This window comes from Ambystoma mexicanum, chromosome 4q, assembly GCF_040938575.1.
Source record: "Ambystoma mexicanum isolate Mex_15411 chromosome 4q, UKY_AmexF1_1, whole genome shotgun sequence".
In the NCBI taxonomy this organism is placed as follows: Eukaryota; Metazoa; Chordata; class Amphibia; order Caudata; family Ambystomatidae; genus Ambystoma; species Ambystoma mexicanum.
This window is the reverse complement of record NC_090928.1, coordinates 823,641,739-823,664,199: the sequence shown is the minus strand read 5'-3', so window position 1 is coordinate 823,664,199 and position 22,461 is coordinate 823,641,739.

The window sequence follows — 22,461 nt, the reverse complement described above, 5'->3', positions numbered from 1 at the left end:
GGGAAGTTCCACACGCAATTTCAGCAGGGTACGTGTATTTCTGGGGTGCGGGGAAGTTGAACAGGTGATTTCAGCAGGGTACGTGTATTACTGGGGTGCGCAGGAAGTTCCACACACGATTTCAGCAGGGTACGTGTATTTCTGGGGTGCGGGGAAGTTTAACATGCAATTTCAGCAGGTTATGTGTATTACTGGGCTGTGCGGGAAGTTCCACACGCGATTTCAGCAGGGTACGTGTATTTCTGGGGTGGGGGAAGTTTAACATGCGATTTTAGCAGACTACGTGTATTACCGGGGTGCGCTGGAAGTTCCACACGCGATTTCAGCAGGGTATGTGTATTTCTGGGGTGGGGGAAGTTTAACATGCGATTTCAGCAGGGTACGTGTATTACTGGGGTGCGCAGGAAGTTCCACATGGGATTTCAGTAGGGTACGTGTATTTCTGGGGTACGGGGAAGTTTAACATGCAATTTCAGCAGACTACGTGTATTACTGGGGTGCGCTGGAAGTTTCACACGCGATTTCAGCAGGGTATGTGTATTTCTGGGGTGGGGGAAGTTTAACATGCGATTTCAGCAGGGTACGTGTATTACTGGGGTGCGCAGGAAGTTCCACATGGGATTTCAGCAGGGTACGTGTATTTCTGGGGTGGGGGAAGTTTAACATGCGATTTCAGCAGACTACGTGTATTACTGGGGTGCGCTGGAAGTTCCACACGCGATTTCAGCAGGGTATGTGTATTTCTGGGGTGGGGGAAGTTTAACATGCGATTTCAGCAGGGTACGTGTATTTCTGGGGTGCGGGGAAGTTTAACATGCAATTTCAGCAGGGTATGTGTATTACTGGGCTGTGCGGGAAGTTCCACACGCGATTTCATCAGGGTACGTGTATTTCTGGGGTGGGGGAAGTTTAACATGCGATTTCAGCAGACTACGTGTATTACTGGGGTGCGCTGGAAGTTCCACACGCGATTTCAGCAGGGTATGTGTATTTCTGGGGTGGGGGAAGTTTAACATGCGATTTCAGCAGGGTACGTGTATTACTGGGTTGCGCTGGAAGTTCCACACGCGATTTCAGCAGGGTATGTGTATTTCTGGGGTGGGGGAAGTTTAACATGCGATTTCAGCAGGGTATGTGTATTACTGGGGTGCGCGGGAAGTTCCACACGCAATTTCAGCAGGGTACGTGTATTCCTGGGGTGCGGGGAAGTTTAACACGCAATTTCAGCAGGGTACGTGTATTTCTGGGGTACGGGGAAGTTTAACACGGGATTTCAGCAGGGCACGTGTATTACTGGGGTGGTTGGGAAGTTCCACATGCAATTTCAGCAGGGTACGTGTATTTCGGGGGTGCGGGGAAGTTTAACACGTGATTTCAGCAGGGTACAAGTATTACTGGGGTGCGTGGGAAGTTCCACACGCAATTTCAGCAGGGTACGTGTATTTCTGGGGTGCGCGGGAAGTTCCACACGTGATTTCAGCAGGGTACGTGTATTTCTGAGGTGTGGGGAAGTTTAACACACAATTTCAGCAGGGCACGTGTATTACTGGGGTGCGCGGGAAGTTCCACACGCGATTTCAGCAGGGTACGTGTATTTCTGGGGTATGGGGAAGTTTAACACGCGATTTCAGCAGGGTACATGTATTACTGGGATGCGTGGGAAGTTCCACATGCGATTTCAGCAGGGTACGTGTATTTCTGAGGAGTGGGGAAGTTTAACATGCGATTTCAGCAGGGGACGTGTATTTCTGGGGTGCGCGGGAAGTTCCACACGTGATTTCAGAAGGGTAGGTGTATTTCGGGGGTGCGGGGAAGTTTAACACGTGATTTCAGCAGGGTACATGTATTACTGGGGTGCGTGGGAAGTTCCACACGCAATTTCAGCAGGGCACGTGTATTTCTGGGGTGCAGGGAAGTTTAACACACAATTTCAGCAGGGTACGTGTATTACTGGGTTCGTGGAAAGTTCCACAAGCGATTTCAGCAGGGTATGTGTGTTTCTGGGGTATGGGGAAGTTTAACACGTGATTTCAGCAGGGTCCGTGTATTACTGGTGTGCGCAGGAAGTTCCACACGCAATTTCAGCAGGGTACGTGTATTTCTGGGGTGCAGGGAAGTTTAACGCGCGATTTCAGCAGGGTACATGTACTACTGGGGTGCGCGGGAAGTTCCACACGCAATTTCAGCAGGGTACGTGTATTTGTGGGGTGCGGGGAAGTTTAACAGGCGATTTCAGCAGGGTACGTGTATTACTGGGGTGCACAGGAAGCTCCACAAACGATTTCAACAGGGTACGTGTATTTCTGGGGTGCGGGGAAGTTTAACATGCAATTTCAGCAGGGTACGTGTATTACTGGGGTGTGCGGGAAGTTCCACACGCGATTTCAGCAGGGTACGTGTATTTCTGGGGTGGGGGAAGTTTAACATGCGATTTCAACAGACTACGTGTATTACTGGGGTGCGCTGGAAGTTCCACACGCGATTTCAGCAGGGTATGTGTATTTCTGGGGTGGGGGAATTTTAACATGCGATTTCAGCAGGGTACGTGTATTACTGGGGTGCGCAGGAAGTTCCACATGGGATTTCAGCAGAGTACGTGTATTTCTGGGGTGCGGGGAAGTTTAACATGCAATTCCAGCAGAGTACGTGTATTACTGGGGTGCGCGGGAAGTTCCACACGCGATTTCAGCAGGGTATGTGTATTTCTGGGGTGCGGGGAAGTTTAACACGTGATTTCAGCAGGGTATGTGTATTACTGGGGTGCGCGGGAAGTTCCACACGCAATTTCAGCAGGGTACGTGTATTTCTGGGGTGCGGGGAAGTTGAACAGGTGATTTCAGCAGGGTACGTGTATTACTGGGGTGCGCAGGAAGTTCCACACACAATTTCAGCAGGGTACGTGTATTTCTGGGGTGCGGGGAAGTTTAACATGCAATTTCAGCAGGGTATGTGTATTACTGGGCTGTGCGGGAAGTTCCACACGCGATTTCAGCAGGGTACGTGTATTTCTGGGGTGGGGGAAGTTTAACATGCGATTTCAGCAGGGTACGTGTATTACTGGCGTGCGCAGGAAGTTCCACATGGGATTTCAGCAGGGTACGTGTATTTCGGGGGTGCGGGGAAGTTTAACACGTGATTTCAGCAGGGTACATGTATTACTGGGGTGCGTGGGAAGTTCCACACGCAATTTCAGCAGGGTACGTGTATTTCTGGGGTGCGCGGGAAGTTCCACACGTGATTTCAGCAGGGTACGTGTATTTCTGAGGTGTGGGGAAGTTTAACACGCAATTTCAGCAGGGCACGTGTATTACTGGGGTGCGCGGGAAGTTCCACACGCGATTTCAGCAGGGTACGTGTATTTCTGGGGTATGGGGAAGTTTAACACGCGATTTCAGCAGGGTACGTGTATTACTGGGGTGCGTGGGAAGTTCCACATGCGATTTCAGCAGGGTATGTGTATTTCTGGGGAGTGGGGAAGTTTAACATGCGATTTCAGCAGGGTACGTGTATTTCTGGGGTGCGCGGGAAGTTCCACACGTGATTTCAGCAGGGTAGGTGTATTTCGGGGGTGCGGGGAAGTTTAACACGTGATTTCAGCAGGGTACATGTATTACTGGGGTGCGTGGGAAGTTCCACACGCAATTTCAGCTGGGTACGTGTATTTCTGGGGTGCAGGGAAGTTTAACACACAATTTCAGCAGGGTACGTGTATTACTGGGTTCGTGGAAAGTTCCACACGCGATTTCAGCAGGGTATGTGTATTTCTGGGGTATGGGGAAGTTTAACACGTGATTTCAGCAGGGTCCGTGTATTACTGGTGTGCGCAGGAAGTTCCACACGCAATTTCAGCAGGGTACGTGTATTTCTGGGGTGCAGGGAAGTTTAACACGCAATTTCAGCAGGGTACATGTACTACTGGGGTGCGCGGGAAGTTCCACACGCAATTTCAGCAGGGTACGTGTATTTGTGGGGTGCGGGGAAGTTTAACAGGCGATTTCAGCAGGGTACGTGTATTACTGGGGTGCACAGGAAGTTCCACACACGATTTCAACAGGGTACGTGTATTTCTGGGGTGCGGGGAAGTTTAACATGCAATTTCAGCAGGGTACGTGTATTACTGGGGTGTGCGGGAAGTTCCACACGCGATTTCAGCAGGGTACGTGTATTTCTGGGGTGGGGGAAGTTTAACATGCGATTTCAACAGACTACGTGTATTACTGGGGTGCGCTGGAAGTTCCACACGCGATTTCAGCAGGGTATGTGTATTTCTGGGGTGGGGGAAGTTTAACATGCGATTTCAGCAGGGTACGTGTATTACTGGGGTGCGCAGGAAGTTCCACATGGGATTTCAGCAGGGTACGTGTATTTCTGGGGTGCGGGGAAGTTTAACATGCAATTCCAGCAGAGTACGTGTATTACTGGGGTGCGCGGGAAGTTCCACACGCGATTTCAGCAGGGTATGTGTATTTCTGGGGTGCGGGGAAGTTTAACACGTGATTTCAGCAGGGTACGTGTATTACTGGGGTGCGTGGGAAGTTCCACATGCGATTTTAGCAGGGTACGTGTATTTCTGGGGAGCGGGGAAGTTTAACATGCGATTTCAGCAGGGTACGTGTATTTCGGGGGTGCAGGGAAGTTTAACATGTGATTTCAGCAGGGTACATGTATTACTGGGGTGTGCGGGAAGTTCCACACGTGAATTCAGCAGGGTACGTGTATTTCTGGGGTGCGGGGAAGTTTAAAACGCAATTTCAGCAGGGTATGTGTATTACTGGGGTGCGTGGAAAGTTCCACACGCGATTTCAGCAGTGTACGTGTATTTCTGGGGTATGGGGAAGTTTAAGACGTGATTTCAGCAGGGTACGTGTATTACTGGGGTGCGCGGGAAGTTCCACACGCAATTTCAGCAGGGTACGTGTATTTCTGGGGTGCAGGGAAGTTTAACACGCAATTTCAGCAGGGTACGTGTATTACTGGGGTGCACAGGAATTTCTGCACGCGATTTCATCAGGGTACATGTATTTCTGGGGTGCAGGGAAGTTTAACACGCAATTTCAGCAGGGTATGTGTATTACTGGGGTGCGCGGGAAGTTCCACACGCAATTTCAGCAGGGTACGTCTATTTCTGGGGTGCGGGGAAGTTTAACACGCGATTTCAGCAGGGTATGTGTATTACTGGGGTGCGTGGGAAGTACCACATGCAATTTCAGCAGGGTACGTGTATTTCTGGGGAGCGGAGAAGTTTAACATGCGATTTCAGCAGGGTACGTGTATTTCTGGGGTGCGCGGGAAGTTCCACATGCAATTTCAGCAGGGTATGTGTATTACTGGGCTGTGCGGGAAGTTCCACACGCGATTTCAGCAGGGTACGTGTATTTCTGGGGTGGGGGAAGTTTAACATGCGATTTCAGCAGGGTACGTGTATTACTGGGGTGCGCAGGAAGTTCTACATGGGATGTCAGCAGGGTACGTGTATTTCTGGGGTGCGGAGAAGTTTAACACGCGATTTCAGCAGGGTACGTGTATTACTGGGGTGCGTGGGAAGTTTCACACACTATTTCAGCACGGTACGTGTATTTCTGGGGTGCGGCGAAGTTTACCACGTGATTTCAGCATGGCACGTGTATTACTGGGGTGCGCGGGAAGTTCCACATGCGATTTCAGCAGGGTACGTGTATTTCTGGGGTGCGGAGAAGTTTAACACGCGATTTCAGCAGGGTACGTGTATTACTGGGGTGCGTGGGAAGTTCCACACGCGATTTCAGCAGGGTATGTGTATTTCTTGGGTGCGGGGAAGTTTAACACGCAATTTCTGCAGGGTACGTGTATTACTGGAGTGCGCGGGAAGTTTCACACACTATTTCAGCACGGTACGTGTATTTCTGGGGTGCGGCGAAGTTTACCACGAGATTTCACCATGGCACGTGTATTACTGGGGTGCGCGGGAAGTTCCACATGCGATTTCAGCAGGGTACGTGTATTTCTGGGGTGCGGGGAAGTTTAACACGCAATTTCAGCAGGGTACGTTTATTACTGGAGTGCGCGGGAAGTTTCACACGCTATTTCAGCAGGGTACGTGTATTTCTGGAGTGCAGGGAAGTTTAACACGTGATTTCAGCAGGGTACATGTACCACTGGGGTGCGCGGGAAGTTCCACACGCAATTTCAGCAGGGTACGTGTATTTCTGGGGTGCGGGGAAGTTTAACAGGTGATTTCATCAGGGTACGTGTATTACTGGGGTGCGCAGGAAGTTCCACACACGATTTCAGCAGGGTACGTGTATTTCTGGGGTGCGGGGAAGTTTAACATGCAATTTCAGCAGGGTACGTGTATTACTGGGCTGTGCGGCAAGTTCCACACGCGATTTCAGCAGGGTACGTGTATTTCTGGGGTGGGGGAAGTTTAACATGCAATTTCAGCAGACTACGTGTATTACTGGGGTGCGCTGGAAGTTCCACACGCGATTTCAGCAGGGTATGTGTATTTCTGGGGTGGGGGAAGTTTAACATGCCATTTCAGCAGGGTACGTGTATTACTGGGGTGCGCAGGAAGTTCCACATGGGATTTCAGCAGGGTACGTGTATTTCTGGGGTACGGGGAAGTTTAACACGCAATTCCAGCAGGGTACGTGTATTACTGGGGTGCGCGGGAAGTTCCACACGTGATTTCAGCAGGGTATGTGTATTTCTGGGGTGCGGGGAAGTTTAACACGTGATTTCAGCAGGGTGCGTGTATTACTGGGGTGCGTGGTAAGTTCCACATGCGATTTCAGCAGGGTACATGTATTTCTGGGGAGCGGGGAAGTTTAACATGCCATTTCAGCAGGGTACGTGTATTACTGGGGTGCGCAGGACGTTCCACATGGGATTTCAGCAGGGTACGTGTATTTCTGGGGTACGGGGAAGTTTAACACGCAATTCCAGCATGGTACGTGTATTACTGGGGTGCGCGGGAAGTTCCACACGCGATTTCAGCAGGGTATGTGTATTTCTGGGGTGCGGGGAAGTTTAACACGTGATTTCAGCAGGGTACGTGTATTACTGGGGTGCGCTGGAAGTTCCACACGCGATTTCAGCAGGGTATGTGTATTTCTGGGGTGGGGGAAGTTTAACATGCCATTTCAGCAGGGTACGTGTATTACTGGGGTGCGCAGGAAGTTCCACATGGGATTTCAGCAGGGTACGTGTATTTCTGGGGTACGGGGAAGTTTAACACGCAATTCCAGCAGGGTACGTGTATTACTGGGGTGCGCGGGAAGTTCCACACGCGATTTCAGCAGGGTATGTGTATTTCTGGGGTGCGGGGAAGTTTAACACGTGATTTCAGCAGGGTACGTGTATTACTGGGGTGCGTGGTAAGTTCCACATGCGATTTCAGCAGGGTACGTGTATTACTGGGGTGCGCGGGAAGTTCCACACGCGATTTCATCAGGGTACATGTATTTCTGGGGTGCAGGGAAGTTTAACACGCAATTTCAGCAGGGTATGTGTATTACTGGGGTGCGCGGGAAGTTCCACACGCAATTTCAGCAGGGTACGTGTATTTCGGGGGTGCAGGGAAGTTTAACACGTGATTTCAGCAGGGTACATGTATTACTGGGGTGCGCGGGAAGTTCCACACGTGAATTCAGCAGGGTACGTGTATTTCTGGGGTGCGGGGAAGTTTAACACGCAATTTCAGCAGGGTATGTGTATTACAAAGGTGCGTGGAAAGTTCCACACGAGATTTCAGCAGTGTACGTGTATTTCTGGGGTATGGGGAAGTTTAAGACGTGATTTCAGCACGGTACGTGTATTACTGGGGTGCGCGGGAAGTTCCACACGCAATTTCAGCACGTTACGTGTATTTCTGGGGTGCAGGGAAGTTTAACACGCAATTTCAGCAGGGTGCGTGTATTTCTGGGGAGCGGAGAAGTTTATCATGCAATTTCAGCAGGGTACGTGTATTTCTGGGGTGCGCGGGAAGTTCCACATGCAATTTCAGCAGGGTACGTGTATTTCTGGGGTGCGGGGAAGTTTAACATGCGATTTCAGCAGGGCACGTGTACTACTGGGTGTTAGGGAGAATTCTCTGTTTAGGCTGAATTTCCCTACCTAGTGAGTCCCCCAGCAGCTTTGCTGGATTACTGGGGTTTCTTTTTTTCTCCTGCCAAGAGTGAGACTCTTTTACCCTCACTCTTGGACATGTTGAAGTGTGTTTTCTTGGTTAAACCTTGTGTTGAATGGGCTATGGGGTCTTTTACTCCATAGGGCCTCATGTATTTTTGTGATGTGGGTTACACAGCACCCTCTGTGCCGTGACCCAGGGGTGTCCTAGGGACTCCCCAACATAGACTCCATACCCTGGGACTGACTACTGTCTCCCAGGGCATGTAAAGTCACCAAAGACTTTGCTAGTCTTGAATCCTGAACAGAACCAGTACAAACCATCATATTGTGGACGTACTGGCTGGGGCAATTCGATTGCCCCAGGGTCTGTTAGTCGAGGGGGCACGTCTCCGTCCCCCCTGATCGAGTTTTGGCTGGTGGCAGTGGAAACTACTTTTTATATTCGACCGCGAATATTTCCCTATGGGATTTCCCATTGTTTTAGGCTAACACATTTAATTATTTATTTACGGTAGCCTTAAACATACCGCCGGTTTATATATTTATTCTTATAACTCCGGTTGGGACTTTTTGCCAAAACTTGATTCTAAAATGGCGTTGGCGTTCGCCTCTGTAACTCTGACCCAAAGTGGAGCCCTTTGTTCCACTTTTGGGGGGCTTCTCCACAGAAGCCCTCCAAAGTGGTGCCACTCTGTCTGGGGTACTTAGGAGGGGTGGAGGGGGATTTAGGCACCCTGGACTGAGTTACCTTGGTAACTCAAGTCGCACTCCGTCCTGATTGGCCCAAGTGGTGAGCCGGCCGGCTCACCACTTAGCATGTTTGAGTGACAGCTAGGCTGGGTGAATGGGGGTTTGCTGCATAAAAGCAGGGCTTTGGGGACTGGAACTTCAGAAGTCGCCACAGGACCAATAATCCGACGAGGGAAGAGCTGAGCCGACCTGCTTCGACGACACCACCCGGTGGAGCCCTGCTGAACCGTCTCACCACTTTTCCCGACGACCGAGGGGAACTCTTAACGGAGTGGCTCCTTCCCTTGACTGGTGGGGACAACCAGTTTTCACCTTCTTTTCGCTTCTCGAGGTATCTCGTGGCCGCCTTGCCAGTGCCAAGCATCCCGGCAACCGGAACCCCACCACTTTTACCCCAACCACGAAAGTCGGTACAACCCTTCAACCGGAGGACTCCGCGGCTGGTTTCTTCCCGGGCAGTGCAACAACCCTCTTCTTCTGCTCTTCAGCGAGAACTTCTTCTCCCCTGACCGACGTCGAGCCTTGCTGCCACTGCCTGGAACAACTGCCACCGCTGGAGGATCCTTTCCGCTTAAGGTACCGTGTTCCGCCTGGCTTCCCTTGCCACCGACTGTACGGGGTAGATTTAGCCCCCGGCTTTCGAACCTGGGAGTGCCTGGAACACCCTGGCTAAACTTTCTAAGCCACTCTAAACTCTTTCTAACTCTTTGCAAAACTTTGAATCCCTAATAACAGTGTGATCTTGGGCACATTTTCGCTCCGGCTACTCTAAGAGTGGGCCCTGCCTAGTGACTTTTGCTCACCTGTGACTTTGTGCTTCTTTGAGCCTATTGCAAGTGTTCTGGACCTTAGAGTGGTGTGTTTAACCCATTTCTGTTTCTTTTTATCCCTTTCTTGAACCTACTAGAGTGGCATCTAACGTTAAGCGCTCACCTCTGTTTTAATTATGTGGTGTTAACCTAGAGTTGTCTAGATAGGAGTAAGGGGTAAAACTGCTTTCATTATAACTGTGTTTGAAGTGTTTTTTTTACTATATTTTGCTAGAGTGATTTCAACTTATGTGTGTTTAATAAATAAATAACTATATACTTTTGAAACCAAGCTCTGGTCAGTGTTTGCTTGTGCTATTGTATTTGAGTACCTATTGTGTATACTTTACATACTGCCTAACTCTTCTTGAGGGAAGTCTGACTGCTCAGCCACAGCTACCAGGTAAATCTGGGTGGTGCGGACTGCTACCAAGTGGGTTTACTGCTATACCTGTAGTCTTAAATCTTTTGCAGTGTTCCCTAAGGGAACTGCACAGGTTTCTGCCTAACACTGGGGTGTGCGGGAAGTTCCACACGCGATTTCAGCAGGGTACATGTATTTCTGGCGTGCACGGGAAGTTCTACATGCGATTTCAGCAGGGTACGTGTATTTCGGGGGTGCGGGGAAGTTTAACACGTGATTTCAGCAGGGTACATGTATTACTGGGGTGCGCGGGAAGTTCCACACGCGATTTCAGCAGGGTACATAACAAGCAATTTCAGCAGGGTATGTGTATTACGGGGGTGCGTGGAAAGTTCCACACGCAATTTCAGCAGTGTACGTGTATTTCTGGGGTATGGGGAAGTTTAAGACGTGATTTCAGCAGGGTACGTGTATTACTGGGGTGCGCGGGAAGTTCCACATGCGATTTCAGCAGGGTATGTGTATTTCTGGGGTGCGGGGAAGTTTAACACGTGATTTCAGCAGGGTACGTGTATTACTGGGGTGCGCTGGAAGTTCCACACGCGATTTCAGCAGGGTATGTGTATTTCTGGGGTGGGGGAAGTTTAACATGCCATTTCAGCAGGGTACGTGTATTACTGGGGTGCGCAGGAAGTTCCACATGGGATTTCAGCAGAGTACGTGTATTTCTGGGGTGCGGGGAAGTTTAACATGCAATTCCAGCAGAGTACGTGTATTACTGGGGTGCGCGGGAAGTTCCACACGCGATTTCAGCAGGGTATGTGTATTTCTGGGGTGCGGGGAAGTTTAACACGTGATTTCAGCAGGGTATGTGTATTACTGGGGTGCGCGGGAAGTTCCACACGCAATTTCAGCAGGGTACGTGTATTTCTGGGGTGCGGGGAAGTTGAACAGGTGATTTCAGCAGGGTACGTGTATTACTGGGGTGCGCAGGAAGTTCCACACACAATTTCAGCAGGGTACGTGTATTTCTGGGGTGCGGGGAAGTTTAACATGCAATTTCAGCAGGGTATGTGTATTACTGGGCTGTGCGGGAAGTTCCACACGCGATTTCAGCAGGGTACGTGTATTTCTGGGGTGGGGGAAGTTTAACATGCGATTTCAGCAGGGTACGTGTATTACTGGCGTGCGCAGGAAGTTCCACATGGGATTTCAGCAGGGTACGTGTATTTCGGGGGTGCGGGGAAGTTTAACACGTGATTTCAGCAGGGTACATGTATTACTGGGGTGCGTGGGAAGTTCCACACGCAATTTCAGCAGGGTACGTGTATTTCTGGGGTGCGCGGGAAGTTCCACACGTGATTTCAGCAGGGTACGTGTATTTCTGAGGTGTGGGGAAGTTTAACACGCAATTTCAGCAGGGCACGTGTATTACTGGGGTGCGCGGGAAGTTCCACACGCGATTTCAGCAGGGTACGTGTATTTCTGGGGTATGGGGAAGTTTAACACGCGATTTCAGCAGGGTACGTGTATTACTGGGGTGCGTGGGAAGTTCCACATGCGATTTCAGCAGGGTACGTGTATTTCTGGGGAGTGGGGAAGTTTAACATGCGATTTCAGCAGGGTACGTGTATTTCTGGGGTGCGTGGGAAGTTCCACACGTGATTTCAGCAGGGTAGGTGTATTTCGGGGGTGCGGGGAAGTTTAACACGTGATTTCAGCAGGGTACATGTATTACTGGGGTGCGTGGGAAGTTCCACACGCAATTTCAGCTGGGTACGCGTATTTCTGGGGTGCAGGGAAGTTTAACACACAATTTCAGCAGGGTACGTGTATTACTGGGTTCGTGGAAAGTTCCACACGCGATTTCAGCAGGGTATGTGTATTTCTGGGGTATGGGGAAGTTTAACACGTGATTTCAGCAGGGTCCGTGTATTACTGGTGTGCGCAGGAAGTTCCACACGCAATTTCAGCAGGGTACGTGTATTTCTGGGGTGCAGGGAAGTTTAACACGCAATTTCAGCAGGGTACATGTACTACTGGGGTGCGCGGGAAGTTCCACACGCAATTTCAGCAGGGTACGTGTATTTGTGGGGTGCGGGGAAGTTTAACAGGCGATTTCAGCAGGGTACGTGTATTACTGGGGTGCACAGGAAGTTCCACACACGATTTCAACAGGGTACGTGTATTTCTGGGGTGCGGGGAAGTTTAACATGCAATTTCAGCAGGGTACGTGTATTACTGGGGTGTGCGGGAAGTTCCACACGCGATTTCAGCAGGGTACGTGTATTTCTGGGGTGGGGGAAGTTTAACATGCGATTTCAACAGACTACGTGTATTACTGGGGTGCGCTGGAAGTTCCACACGCGATTTCAGCAGGGTATGTGTATTTCTGGGGTGGGGGTAGTTTAACATGCGATTTCAGCAGGGTACGTGTATTACTGGGGTGCGCAGGAAGTTCCACATGGGATTTCAGCAGGGTATGTGTATTTCTGGGGTGCGGGGAAGTTTAACATGCAATTCCAGCAGAGTACGTGTATTACTGGGGTGCGCGGGAAGTTCCACACGCGATTTCAGCAGGGTATGTGTATTTCTGGGGTGCGGGGAAGTTTAACACGTGATTTCAGCAGGGTACGTGTATTACTGGGGTGCGTGGGAAGTTCCACATGCGATTTTAGCAGGGTACGTGTATTTCTGGGGAGCGGGGAAGTTTAACATGCGATTTCAGCAGGGTACGTGTATTTCGGGGGTGCAGGGAAGTTTAACATGTGATTTCAGCAGGGTACATGTATTACTGGGGTGTGCGGGAAGTTCCACACGTGAATTCAGCAGGGTACGTGTATTTCTGGGGTGCGGGGAAGTTTAAAACGCAATTTCAGCAGGGTATGTGTATTACTGGGGTGCGTGGAAAGTTCCACACACGATTTCAGCAGTGTACGTGTATTTCTGGGGTATGGGGAAGTTTAAGACGTGATTTCAGCAGGGTACGTGTATTACTGGGGTGCGCGGGAAGTTCCACACGCAATTTCAGCAGGGTACGTGTATTTCTGGGGTGCAGGGAAGTTTAACACGCAATTTCAGCAGGGTACGTGTATTACTGGGGTGCACAGGAATTTCTGCACGCGATTTCATCAGGGTACATGTATTTCTGGGGTGCAGGGAAGTTTAACACGCAATTTCAGCAGGGTATGTGTATTACTGGGGTGCGCGGGAAGTTCCACACGCAATTTCAGCAGGGTACGTCTATTTCTGGGGTGCGGGGAAGTTTAACACGCGATTTCAGCAGGGTATGTGTATTACTGGGGTGCGTGGGAAGTACCACATGCAATTTCAGCAGGGTACGTGTATTTCTGGGGAGCGGAGAAGTTTAACATGCAATTTCAGCAGGGTACGTGTATTTCTGGGGTGCGCGGGAAGTTCCACATGCAATTTCAGCAGGGTATGTGTATTACTGGGCTGTGCGGGAAGTTCCACAAGCGATTTCAGCAGGGTACGTGTATTTCTGGGGTGGGGGAAGTTTAACATGCGATTTCACCAGGGTACGTGTATTACTGGGGTGCGCAGGAAGTTCTACATGGGATGTCAGCAGGGTACGTGTATTTCTGGGGTGCGGAGAAGTTTAACACGCGATTTCAGCAGGGTACGTGTATTACTGGGGTGCGTGGGAAGTTTCACACACTATTTCAGCACGGTACGTGTATTTCTGGGGTGCGGCGAAGTTTACCACGTGATTTCAGCATGGCACGTGTATTACTGGGGTGCGCGGGAAGTTCCACATGCGATTTCAGCAGGGTACGTGTATTTCTGGGGTGCGGAGAAGTTTAACACGCGATTTCAGCAGGGTACGTGTATTACTGGGGTGCGTGGGAAGTTCCACACGCGATTTCAGCAGGGTATGTGTATTTCTTGGGTGCGGGGAAGTTTAACACGCAATTTCTGCAGGGTACGTGTATTACTGGAGTGCGCGGGAAGTTTCACACACTATTTCAGCACGGTACGTGTATTTCTGGGGTGCGGCGAAGTTTACCACGTGATTTCACCATGGCACGTGTATTACTGGGGTGCGCGGGAAGTTCCACATGCGATTTCAGCAGGGTACGTGTATTTCTGGGGTGCGGGGAAGTTTAACACGCAATTTCAGCAGGGTACGTTTATTACTGGAGTGCGCGGGAAGTTTCACACGCTATTTCAGCAGGGTACGTGTATTTCTGGAGTGCAGGGAAGTTTAACACGTGATTTCAGCAGGGTACATGTACCACTGGGGTGCGCGGGAAGTTCCACACGCAATTTCAGCAGGGTACGTGTATTTCTGGGGTGCGGGGAAGTTTAACAGGTGATTTCATCAGGGTACGTGTATTACTGGGGTGCGCAGGAAGTTCCACACACGATTTCAGCAGGGTACGTGTATTTCTGGGGTGCGGGGAAGTTTAACATGCAATTTCAGCAGGGTACGTGTATTACTGGGCTGTGCGGCAAGTTCCACACGCGATTTCAGCAGGGTACGTGTATTTCTGGGGTGGGGGAAGTTTAACATGCAATTTCAGCAGACTACGTGTATTACTGGGGTGCGCTGGAAGTTCCACACGCGATTTCAGCAGGGTATGTGTATTTCTGGGGTGGGGGAAGTTTAACATGCCATTTCAGCAGGGTACGTGTATTACTGGGGTGCGCAGGAAGTTCCACATGGGATTTCAGCAGGGTACGTGTATTTCTGGGGTACGGGGAAGTTTAACACGCAATTCCAGCAGGGTACGTGTATTACTGGGGTGCGCGGGAAGTTCCACACGCGATTTCAGCAGGGTATGTGTATTTCTGGGGTGCAGGGAAGTTTAACACGCAATTTCAGCAGGGTACATGTACTACTGGGGTGCGCGGGAAGTTCCACACGCAATTTCAGCAGGGTACGTGTATTTGTGGGGTGCGGGGAAGTTTAACAGGCGATTTCAGCAGGGTACGTGTATTACTGGGGTGCACAGGAAGTTCCACACACGATTTCAACAGGGTACGTGTATTTCTGGGGTGCGGGGAAGTTTAACATGCAATTTCAGCAGGGTACGTGTATTACTGGGGTGTGCGGGAAGTTCCACACGCGATTTCAGCAGGGTACGTGTATTTCTGGGGTGGGGGAAGTTTAACATGCGATTTCAACAGACTACGTGTATTACTGGGGTGCGCTGGAAGTTCCACACGCGATTTCAGCAGGGTATGTGTATTTCTGGGGTGGGGGTAGTTTAACATGCGATTTCAGCAGGGTACGTGTATTACTGGGGTGCGCAGGAAGTTCCACATGGGATTTCAGCAGGGTATGTGTATTTCTGGGGTGCGGGGAAGTTTAACATGCAATTCCAGCAGAGTACGTGTATTACTGGGGTGCGCGGGAAGTTCCACACGCGATTTCAGCAGGGTATGTGTATTTCTGGGGTGCGGGGAAGTTTAACACGTGATTTCAGCAGGGTACGTGTATTACTGGGGTGCGTGGGAAGTTCCACATGCGATTTTAGCAGGGTACGTGTATTTCTGGGGAGCGGGGAAGTTTAACATGCGATTTCAGCAGGGTACGTGTATTTCGGGGGTGCAGGGAAGTTTAACATGTGATTTCAGCAGGGTACATGTATTACTGGGGTGTGCGGGAAGTTCCACACGTGAATTCAGCAGGGTACGTGTATTTCTGGGGTGCGGGGAAGTTTAAAACGCAATTTCAGCAGGGTATGTGTATTACTGGGGTGCGTGGAAAGTTCCACACACGATTTCAGCAGTGTACGTGTATTTCTGGGGTATGGGGAAGTTTAAGACGTGATTTCAGCAGGGTACGTGTATTACTGGGGTGCGCGGGAAGTTCCACACGCAATTTCAGCAGGGTACGTGTATTTCTGGGGTGCAGGGAAGTTTAACACGCAATTTCAGCAGGGTACGTGTATTACTGGGGTGCACAGGAATTTCTGCACGCGATTTCATCAGGGTACATGTATTTCTGGGGTGCAGGGAAGTTTAACACGCAATTTCAGCAGGGTATGTGTATTACTGGGGTGCGCGGGAAGTTCCACACGCAATTTCAGCAGGGTACGTCTATTTCTGGGGTGCGGGGAAGTTTAACACGCGATTTCAGCAGGGTATGTGTATTACTGGGGTGCGTGGGAAGTACCACATGCAATTTCAGCAGGGTACGTGTATTTCTGGGGAGCGGAGAAGTTTAACATGCAATTTCAGCAGGGTACGTGTATTTCTGGGGTGCGCGGGAAGTTCCACATGCAATTTCAGCAGGGTATGTGTATTACTGGGCTGTGCGGGAAGTTCCACACGCGATTTCAGCAGGGTACGTGTATTTCTGGGGTGGGGGAAGTTTAACATGCGATTTCAGCAGGGTACGTGTATTACTGGGGTGCGCAGGAAGTTCTACATGGGATGTCAGCAGGGTACGTGTATTTCTGGGGTGCGGAGAAGTTTAACACGCGATTTCAGCAGGGTACGTGTATTACTGGGGTGCGTGGGAAGTTTCACACACTATTTCAGCACGGTACGTGTATTTCTGGGGTGCGGCGAAGTTTACCACGTGATTTCAGCATGGCACGTGTATTACTGGGGTGCGCGGGAAGTTCCACATGCGATTTCAGCAGGGTACGTGTATTTCTGGGGTGCGGAGAAGTTTAACACGCGATTTCAGCAGGGTACGTGTATTACTGGGGTGCGTGGGAAGTTCCACACGCGATTTCAGCAGGGTATGTGTATTTCTTGGGTGCGGGGAAGTTTAACACGCAATTTCTGCAGGGTACGTGTATTACTGGAGTGCGCGGGAAGTTTCACACACTATTTCAGCACGGTACGTGTATTTCTGGGGTGCGGCGAAGTTTACCACGTGATTTCACCATGGCACGTGTATTACTGGGGTGCGCGGGAAGTTCCACATGCGATTTCAGCAGGGTACGTGTATTTCTGGGGTGCGGGGAAGTTTAACACGCAATTTCAGCAGGGTACGTTTATTACTGGAGTGCGCGGGAAGTTTCACACGCTATTTCAGCAGGGTACGTGTATTTCTGGAGTGCAGGGAAGTTTAACACGTGATTTCAGCAGGGTACATGTACCACTGGGGTGCGCGGGAAGTTCCACACGCAATTTCAGCAGGGTACGTGTATTTCTGGGGTGCGGGGAAGTTTAACAGGTGATTTCATCAGGGTACGTGTATTACTGGGGTGCGCAGGAAGTTCCACACACGATTTCAGCAGGGTACGTGTATTTCTGGGGTGCGGGGAAGTTTAACATGCAATTTCAGCAGGGTACGTGTATTACTGGGCTGTGCGGCAAGTTCCACACGCGATTTCAGCAGGGTACGTGTATTTCTGGGGTGGGGGAAGTTTAACATGCAATTTCAGCAGACTACGTGTATTACTGGGGTGCGCTGGAAGTTCCACACGCGATTTCAGCAGGGTATGTGTATTTCTGGGGTGGGGGAAGTTTAACATGCCATTTCAGCAGGGTACGTGTATTACTGGGGTGCGCAGGAAGTTCCACATGGGATTTCAGCAGGGTACGTGTATTTCTGGGGTACGGGGAAGTTTAACACGCAATTCCAGCAGGGTACGTGTATTACTGGGGTGCGCGGGAAGTTCCACACGCGATTTCAGCAGGGTATGTGTATTTCTGGGGTGCGGGGAAGTTTAACACGTGATTTCAGCAGGGTGCGTGTATTACTGGGGTGCGTGGTAAGTTCCACATGCGATTTCAGCAGGGTACATGTATTTCTGGGGAGCGGGGAAGTTTAACATGCCATTTCAGCAGGGTACGTGTATTACTGGGGTGCGCAGGAAGTTCCACATGGGATTTCAGCAGGGTACGTGTATTTCTGGGGTACGGGGAAGTTTAACACGCAATTCCAGCATGGTACGTGTATTACTGGGGTGCGCGGGAAGTTCCACATGCGATTTCAGCAGGGTATGTGTATTTCTGGGGTGCGGGGAAGTTTAACACGTGATTTCAGCAGGGTACGTGTATTACTGGGGTGCGCTGGAAGTTCCACACGCGATTTCAGCAGGGTATGTGTATTTCTGGGGTGGGGGAAGTTTAACATGCCATTTCAGCAGGGTACGTGTATTACTGGGGTGCGCAGGAAGTTCCACATGGGATTTCAGCAGGGTACGTGTATTTCTGGGGTACGGGGAAGTTTAACACGCAATTCCAGCAGGGTACGTGTATTACTGGGGTGCGCGGGAAGTTCCACACGCGATTTCAGCAGGGTATGTGTATTTCTGGGGTGCGGGGAAGTTTAACACGTGATTTCAGCAGGGTACATGTATTTCTGGGGTGCAGGGAAGTTTAACACGCAATTTCAGCAGGGTATGTGTATTACTGGGGTGCGCGGGAAGTTCCACACGCAATTTCAGCAGGGTACGTGTATTTCGGGGGTGCAGGGAAGTTTAACACGTGATTTCAGCAGGGTACATGTATTACTGGGGTGCGCGGGAAGTTCCACACGTGAATTCAGCAGGGTACGTGTATTTCTGGGGTGCGGGGAAGTTTAACACGCAATTTCAGCAGGGTATGTGTATTACAAAGGTGCGTGGAAAGTTCCACACGAGATTTCAGCAGTGTACGTGTATTTCTGGGGTATGGGGAAGTTTAAGACGTGATTTCAGCACGGTACGTGTATTACTGGGGTGCGCGGGAAGTTCCACACGCAATTTCAGCACGTTACGTGTATTTCTGGGGTGCAGGGAAGTTTAACACGCAATTTCAGCAGGGTACGTGTATTTCTGGGGAGCGGAGAAGTTTATCATGCAATTTCAGCAGGGTACGTGTATTTCTGGGGTGCGCGGGAAGTTCCACATGCAATTTCAGCAGGGTACGTGTATTTCTGGGGTGCGGGGAAGTTTAACATGCGATTTCAGCAGGGCACGTGTACTACTGGGTGTTAGGGAGAATTCTCTGTTTAGGCTGAATTTCCCTACCTAGTGAGTCCCCCAGCAGCTTTGCTGGATTACTGGGGTTTCTTTTTTTCTCCTGCCAAGAGTGAGACTCTTTTACCCTCACTCTTGGACATGTTGAAGTGTGTTTTCTTGGTTAAACCTTGTGTTGAATGGGCTATGGGGTCTTTTACTCCATAGGGCCTCATGTATTTTTGTGATGTGGGTTACACAGCACCCTCTGTGCCGTGACCCAGGGGTGTCCTAGGGACTCCCCAACATAGACTCCATACCCTGGGACTGACTACTGTCTCCCAGGGCATGTAAAGTCACCAAAGACTTTGCTAGTCTTGAATCCTGAACAGAACCAGTACAAACCATCATATTGTGGACGTACTGGCTGGGGCAATTCGATTGCCCCAGGGTCTGTTAGTCGAGGGGGCACGTCTCCGTCCCCCCTGATCGAGTTTTGGCTGGTGGCAGTGGAAACTACTTTTTATATTCGACCGCGAATATTTCCCTATGGGATTTCCCATTGTTTTAGGCTAACACATTTAATTATTTATTTACGGTAGCCTTAAACATACCGCCGGTTTATATATTTATTCTTATAACTCCGGTTGGGACTTTTTGCCAAAACTTGATTCTAAAATGGCGTTGGCGTTCGCCTCTGTAACTCTGACCCAAAGTGGAGCCCTTTGTTCCACTTTTGGGGGGCTTCTCCACAGAAGCCCTCCAAAGTGGTGCCACTCTGTCTGGGGTACTTAGGAGGGGTGGAGGGGGATTTAGGCACCCTGGACTGAGTTACCTTGGTAACTCAAGTCGCACTCCGTCCTGATTGGCCCAAGTGGTGAGCCGGCCGGCTCACCACTTAGCATGTTTGAGTGACAGCTAGGCTGGGTGAATGGGGGTTTGCTGCATAAAAGCAGGGCTTTGGGGACTGGAACTTCAGAAGTCGCCACAGGACCAATAATCCGACGAGGGAAGAGCTGAGCCGACCTGCTTCGACGACACCACCCGGTGGAGCCCTGCTGAACCGTCTCACCACTTTTCCCGACGACCGAGGGGAACTCTTAACGGAGTGGCTCCTTCCCTTGACTGGTGGGGACAACCAGTTTTCACCTTCTTTTCGCTTCTCGAGGTATCTCGTGGCCGCCTTGCCAGTGCCAAGCATCCCGGCAACCGGAACCCCACCACTTTTACCCCAACCACGAAAGTCGGTACAACCCTTCAACCGGAGGACTCCGCGGCTGGTTTCTTCCCGGGCAGTGCAACAACCCTCTTCTTCTGCTCTTCAGCGAGAACTTCTTCTCCCCTGACCGACGTCGAGCCTTGCTGCCACTGCCTGGAACAACTGCCACCGCTGGAGGATCCTTTCCGCTTAAGGTACCGTGTTCCGCCTGGCTTCCCTTGCCACCGACTGTACGGGGTAGATTTAGCCCCCGGCTTTCGAACCTGGGAGTGCCTGGAACACCCTGGCTAAACTTTCTAAGCCACTCTAAACTCTTTCTAACTCTTTGCAAAACTTTGAATCCCTAATAACAGTGTGATCTTGGGCACATTTTCGCTCCGGCTACTCTAAGAGTGGGCCCTGCCTAGTGACTTTTGCTCACCTGTGACTTTGTGCTTCTTTGAGCCTATTGCAAGTGTTCTGGACCTTAGAGTGGTGTGTTTAACCCATTTCTGTTTCTTTTTATCCCTTTCTTGAACCTACTAGAGTGGCATCTAACGTTAAGCGCTCACCTCTGTTTTAATTATGTGGTGTTAACCTAGAGTTGTCTAGATAGGAGTAAGGGGTAAAACTGCTTTCATTATAACTGTGTTTGAAGTGTTTTTTTTACTATATTTTGCTAGAGTGATTTCAACTTATGTGTGTTTAATAAATAAATAACTATATACTTTTGAAACCAAGCTCTGGTCAGTGTTTGCTTGTGCTATTGTATTTGAGTACCTATTGTGTATACTTTACATACTGCCTAACTCTTCTTGAGGGAAGTCTGACTGCTCAGCCACAGCTACCAGGTAAATCTGGGTGGTGCGGACTGCTACCAAGTGGGTTTACTGCTATACCTGTAGTCTTAAATCTTTTGCAGTGTTCCCTAAGGGAACTGCACAGGTTTCTGCCTAACACTGGGGTGTGTGGGAAGTTCCACACGCGATTTCAGCAGGGTACATGTATTTCTGGCGTGCACGGGAAGTTCTACATGCGATTTCAGCAGGGTACGTGTATTTCGGGGGTGCGGGGAAGTTTAACACGTGATTTCAGCAGGGTACATGTATTACTGGGGTGCGCGGGAAGTTCCACACGCGATTTCAGCAGGGTACATAACAAGCAATTTCAGCAGGGTATGTGTATTACGGGGGTGCGTGGAAAGTTCCACACGCAATTTCAGCAGTGTACGTGTATTTCTGGGGTATGGGGAAGTTTAAGACGTGATTTCAGCAGGGTACGTGTATTACTGGGGTGCGCGGGAAGTTCCACATGCGATTTCAGCAGGGTATGTGTATTTCTGGGGTGCGGGGAAGTTTAACACGTGATTTCAGCAGGGTACGTGTATTACTGGGGTGCGCTGGAAGTTCCACACGCGATTTCAGCAGGGTATGTGTATTTCTGGGGTGGGGGAAGTTTAACATGCCATTTCAGCAGGGTACGTGTATTACTGGGGTGCGCAGGAAGTTCCACATGGGATTTCAGCAGAGTACGTGTATTTCTGGGGTGCGGGGAAGTTTAACATGCAATTCCAGCAGAGTACGTGTATTACTGGGGTGCGCGGGAAGTTCCACACGCGATTTCAGCAGGGTATGTGTATTTCTGGGGTGCGGGGAAGTTTAACACGTGATTTCAGCAGGGTATGTGTATTACTGGGGTGCGCGGGAAGTTCCACACGCAATTTCAGCAGGGTACGTGTATTTCTGGGGTGCGGGGAAGTTGAACAGGTGATTTCAGCAGGGTACGTGTATTACTGGGGTGCGCAGGAAGTTCCACACACAATTTCAGCAGGGTACGTGTATTTCTGGGGTGCGGGGAAGTTTAACATGCAATTTCAGCAGGGTATGTGTATTACTGGGCTGTGCGGGAAGTTCCACACACGATTTCAGCAGGGTACGTGTATTTCTGGGGTGGGGGAAGTTTAACATGCGATTTCAGCAGGGTACGTGTATTACTGGCGTGCGCAGGAAGTTCCACATGGGATTTCAGCAGGGTACGTGTATTTCGGGGGTGCGGGGAAGTTTAACACGTGATTTCAGCAGGGTACATGTATTACTGGGGTGCGTGGGAAGTTCCACACGCAATTTCAGCAGGGTACGTGTATTTCTGGGGTGCGCGGGAAGTTCCACACGTGATTTCAGCAGGGTACGTGTATTTCTGAGGTGTGGGGAAGTTTAACACGCAATTTCAGCAGGGCAAGTGTATTACTGGGGTGCGCGGGAAGTTCCACACGCGATTTCAGCAGGGTACGTGTATTTCTGGGGTATGGGGAAGTTTAACACGCGATTTCAGCAGGGTACGTGTATTACTGGGGTGCGTGGGAAG